Here is a 6,235-nt window from a genome sequence, read left to right as displayed (position 1 = left end):
TTTATATACCAAAAAAATTTTATAACATTTTTCTTACATAATTGAAATATATACTTTAACCATGTAACACAAGCCTTCTGTAGTTTTTTCACTCTTATTATCTTTTATACATCCAACCACGTGCTTTCACATACCAACTTTCTCACCTATATATATATATATATATATATATATATAAATAGATATAATCTATACATATAAATTTGACATGGATGATTCTCTCTTGTCTTGGGATTCATGGTCAAACAGCTGGGTGGAATTGTGCGAAAAATTACATAGATGTGTAGAATGATCCGGTGGTAATGCTAGGCTTTGTATTTTTTTCATGGTTACCAAGATAATCTACAATAATAATGCTCTTGTGTTATGAATGAGAAAGGAAGGGGTGATAGATGAATAAGGAAGGAAAGAGTAATGTCATAATTTTTACATAGCTCCCATGGTTACCGAGATAATCTCCTATAATAATACTCTTGTGTTTATGAATGAGAAAGGTAAGGGTGATAGGAAGGAAGAGGTGATGTCACACTTGCTAGTGGGATGATGAAAATTGTACACTGAAAAAATAAATCAAACAGCGTTTCAACTCTGTGTGAATATATATGTGTGTATGTAAAAGGAGGGGGGTTATGTGAATGTGTGTGTGTTTGTGTATGTGTGTGTGCGTGCAACAGAAGTGGGATGGTTCATCTTTGTTTGCTTAGTATTTGGGTTTATTTTTTGATCTGGTTGAATGTTGGTTGGTTTCTTTTTCATTGGTCAGTTATTTTTAGCTTTTTGACATGTAGCATGGCGGTTCGTACACATGCATCATACAGTCTGCCTTTTACTCTGAGTAAGAGGCCCTTTGTCACCAGCAGAGGTAAGAACTCTCTGAACTTTGCCTAGGCTATTCTTATTCTAGCAGCTACACTTTCAGCGCACCCTCCCCCGCTACAAACTTGGTCACCTAGGTAGCGGATGCTATCAACTATACTTCTAGTTTTTCTACCTGGAGTGTGGCAAAGGTTGTTTTCTGCACATTTTCAGTGTTTATTGCTCCTGAGCATCTGCCACATATAATAACTATCTTGCTAGTTAGCCTTCCTTTGATATTGCTGCACCTCTTACGTGTCCATAGCTTACACTGGGTACATCTTATGGAGTTTCTACCTACGCCTTTTCTACAGATCCAGCAGGGCCATCTACCTGAAGGTGTTTTGTCTACCTTCCTACTTATTAGGACTTTGGTTTTAGCTAGGTTGACTCTAAAGCTCTTTGATTCTAGTCCTTGCTTCCACACCTGAAACTTCTCCTCTAGTTCTGATAGTGACTCAGCAATTAGTGCAAGGTCATCAGCATAGAGGAGCTCCCAGAGGCATTCTGTCTTGAATTCCTGTGTTATTGCCTGGAGGACTAAGATAAATAGGAAGGGGCTGAGGACTGAACCTTGATGGACCCCTACCTCTACCCGGAATTCTTCACTGTACTCGTTGCCAACCCTCGCCTTACTGACAGCGTCCCTGTAGATGGCTTGCACAGCTCTCACTAACCACTCATCTATCCCTAGTGTTCATGCAATACAAGAAGAGTAAATTTTATATGAAACGGCATATGTTACAGGTGCAGGAGATCTTCATCAATAATTCACATAAGCTAATTTTTACACATCAATGCATATTCTTGTTGCTATATTGCCATGCTATGTTTCTTCTATCATACCAAGTTGAATATGTAACTGTGAGAACAGCTACAAGTTGAGAGCAAATTCCACTAAGGACTGAATTCCCTCTACCTTTCTCATGCTAAAATGAACTGTATTTATAGGCTCTATTCACAGAAATCCCTAGTCATGCCACCAAACTATCACATGAACAAAAGCCGTTGATTGGACAGAATTTGTGCTTGCACACATGATCAACTCTTGATTTCCATGAGGTAAAATGTGGGGTCAAATCTAATTATTATAACACCAACAGCAAAGCTTTATTTCTCCATTCTCCACTCATTAAAAATATATTCAACACTATCTTGACAAACATCACGAAATTGTAACAAGGATGTGACCTGCTAAATTTTGAGCTTATGTATAATGTATTAAAATGCAACTTCCAGAACTTGCAATTTTCCCAAATAGAGTACCATGCATATCCATCCTCTCACCAATGCTTTTAACTTATATCTATCTGGCCATCCAGATAACCACAAAATATACACACAACCTGACAAATAGATGACATTCCATTCATACCCCCAGCCCATTCTTTTGTATCACACTGCTGTACTACTCCAACACTATCAACACTCCAGTATTAATCACCTTACTGACATTACTGACCCTAAACTACATTCAGGAATGAACACCAGAAGTGCAAAGGAATCACCACTACTATGTTTTGACTAATTCCGTCTTGTCTACAACCATTACAGCTATTACTAGAATCTGCAGCAGTACAGAAATAGATCAGACAGTGCAGAGTGTACATTATGTCCAGACTGTTACACTGCACACCTGAATATTCATTACTGTATTTTGGAGTGGGCACTTATAGTCTTCAGACATGGAAATATGATATAACTGGATATAAAGGTCCCACCTCTTGTTCTACAGACCGTGTGTGTGCATGTGCATGTGTGTGTGTGTGTGTGTGCCATACCAGTGTTTGATGAGAGCTGATCTGAAGCTCACAACACTATCAACAATAGAACAACAACAACAATAACTACAACAATAACAATAGCAACAGCAACAACAACAGTAACAACAAGAACAAGAGTAGCAGCAACAACAACAATGCAACACCAATGACAACAGCAACAACAATATCAACAACAAACGTCAAGAACACCAACACTGTCACCAATAACAACAGCAACAATAATAATGATAACAACCACAGCAACAGCAACAACAACAACAAAGACAATGAAAACATCAGCAATAACAACCACAACTTCTGCACAGTTATGACATCCAAACAATCTTAGTTTTGTCAGTGTGCCAAAGATCTCGCTGCATTTTTCCTGCCATCATTGTTTTTCCTCTCTCAGTCTGAAAATTAAATTGCTATGGTTAGTACATGTTCCATTAAGGCATGTTTGGATCAGTGCCAAGAACTTACTTGCAATCAAAACTAGTTTTTACAACTTCAGTTGTCTAATAGAAGTCATTATACTCAATGTATTTACAATCAAATGATAGGTTTAGGGAATATATTAACACATTGATAAGCTGTAAAAATAAGTATTACATTTAAACAAGAGCATAAAGGAAAATGGTTAGGTTAATTAAACACTGATACAATCTCTCTTTCTCTCTCTCTCTCTCACTCTTCCTGTGTATGTGTACATGTATGTGTGTGTGTGTGTGTTCCTCATCATTATTTAACATTCATGTTCCATGCTGGCATGGGTTGGATGGTTTGAGATCTGCTGTGTCTGAAGGTTGCATCATGCTCCAGTGTTTGCTATTTCAAATTCCAGCCATTTCACAGTTGTGTATCGGATGATTTTTTTTTTGTGTGCCAATGCTGCTTGCAAGACTACAGACTACAGACTACAGACTTCAACATGGAGGAAGACATGAAAAAGTGCTCCAAAAATTATGCTAAGCCATTGACTAAAGACACCCAAACAGCTGAAGACAGTCATCCTCATTACAAATGAAGAAGTCCTAATGATGGAGTATTTGCAGCCAAGACAGCATGAAATTGATAATAGTTGGGTCGTGCCTTACAGCCCTCTACTTTTGAAAACTTTAAATTCTGCAGCTCAGTGAAATCATTCAAATATGAGTGGAAGTATATAAACAAAGGATTGGATGCTGCAGTGTTTGCACTTTCAAGTGAAAATCTATGATGAGGTTACCCAGTTCCAACAGGGCAGATACGTATCCTCCAATGAAGCATTTTGGAGGATTTATGGCTTTTCCCTTCATGATAGATTTCTCTCGATTCAGAAGCTGGTAGTGCACTTGGAAAATAAACAAAGGGTTTATTTTCAACCTCAAAAGGCAGCACAAATGGTCAATGATCCAAGACCAACAACTCTGATAGCTTTTTCCATTCTATATGAACAAAACCTATTTGCCATACCTTATTCTACAATGAAGTCCCAGCCTACTATACATCAAAACAGAAAAACAAAATGGAACTTAGTCTGGCTGTAGAAGGATGGCTTGAGATAAAGTTAGACAGCACTTTGAGCTATATGTACAGGGTTCAACCTAACCAATATGAATGCTTCTACTTGCACATTTTACTTCACACTGTTCAAGCCCCAACATCCTTTCAAGACCTCAGAACAGCTGATGGACATATTTGTTCAATGCATGGAGAGGCCTGCTTAAGAAGAGTGCTATTGAAAGGATGATTCTCAGTGGGATGGTACTATGTCAGAAGCCTGTGTTTCCTGAAGTCTTGCAAATCTCTGGGCTTTATTCACTCTGCTCATCAAAACTTGTGAAGTTAGCAGCCCAGTCAGTCTATGGGAAAATACAAAGATTAACTATCCAAAGACTTCAAATATCAAGCACAAATGTCAAATCCTAACCTAAAAATTTAATTCACTGATGAAATATATCAGCAAGCATTGATTGAAATAGAGATCAAAATCATGGTGGTCAAAATTTGAAGACCTTTGTACTTCCTGCAGTACCTCAAGGCAACAAGAAATTTGAAAAGAAACATCCTATGATATACAAACATTAAAAAGTTGTGTTCAAGAAAATGAGCCAAAGCTGTTACATGAACAGAGTTATATATGAAACTGTGTCCAATCATGTAATGAATAAGAAAAGAGGTGTCTATTTTCTAGATACCCCTGGAGGTACAGGGAAGACATTTGTGATGCCTCTGTTATTAGCAAAAGCTAGAGAAAGCAAAAGAATATTGCATTGGCAGTGACCTCCTTAGCTGCCGCACTGTTATCTGGAGGACGAACAGCTCATTCGACATTTATGCTTGGGCTAGATGAACATGGAGTTTGCAACATTTTGAAGAATTCCAACACAGCTGAAAACTCTTTGCAGATGTGAATTGATAGTATGAGACAAGTGTTCAATGATGCACAAAAACACCTTGGAAGCAGTGGACTGAACATTAAAGGATGTTAGAAGCAATAACCTATTAATGGATGGAATCACAACAGTCCTTTCAAATTTTTTGACAAACTCTCCCATTCATTTTAAAAGGCACTAGAATTGATAAATTCTGAGCCTGTTTGGAAAAATTGACATTGGAGTTCAATCAAAGTTTTGAAGTTCTCTACGAACATAAGGATACATCTTGATGGTGACAGACAGGCACAGCAGTTCACCCAGGATCTATTAAGGCTTGGGGATGGAAGACTTCTTGGAGATAGCAAAGGAGCTATTAATGTAAGTCCTAAAGGCTTGAAAGTCAATGGTAGAATCCATACTCAATCTCATAGAAAAAGTGTCCCCTAATATTAAGTATCAGTTTGCAAGTCACAACTGGATCAGTAAAAGGGCTATATAGGCTCTGAAAAATGTGACGGTGAAAAATTGATAAATCAAGTGCTGTTAAAAAGAATTCCAAAGGTTTCAAAGCTCTATCAATGTGTCAACACTGCAGTGGAATAGTCAGAAGCAGTCAATTACTTGACAGAGTTCCTCAACTCTTTAGAACCATCAGGAATGCCTCCACATGTCCTTGAAGAAGGAACACCCATCATGTTATTATATAGAGTTTGGACTTACCAAGGCTATGCAATGGAACTCGATTAGTTGTGAAAAATATGTATCCACATGTGATTTAAGTCACCATTTCAACAGGATATGGTAAGGGAGAGGATGTGTTCATCAAAAAAATTCCTCTTATCTCCACTGTTTCGTTTCACTTCAATGACTTTAATTTCCTGTGATTCTTAGCTTTGCTATGACCATCAACAAATGAGAGGGGAAAACATTTTTGGTTGCTGCTTTACATCTTGAAAAGCTCTGCTTCACTCATGATCAGCTTTACATTGGATGTTCAAGAGTAGGAAGTAAGAAAAATCTTTACATCTATGCACCAAATCGAAAAACAAAAAACATTGTTTATCAAGACACTATAAATTGCCCCAAATAATGTGTAAATCCATTCTGATCAAGGGCCCTGTCTACTGGGGAAGACATGATGTGACATGGAATGACAAAAAAATTGAAATAAAGGCATTCTATTGTGAAAATTGCCTGGCAGCAATGGACTACTCAGCATGTGTGTGTGTGTGAGTGTGCACGCGCACGCGTGCGTAT

This window comes from Octopus bimaculoides, chromosome 7, assembly GCF_001194135.2.
Source record: "Octopus bimaculoides isolate UCB-OBI-ISO-001 chromosome 7, ASM119413v2, whole genome shotgun sequence".
Taxonomy (NCBI): Eukaryota; Metazoa; Mollusca; class Cephalopoda; order Octopoda; family Octopodidae; genus Octopus; species Octopus bimaculoides.
This window is presented reverse-complemented; position numbering follows the sequence as displayed.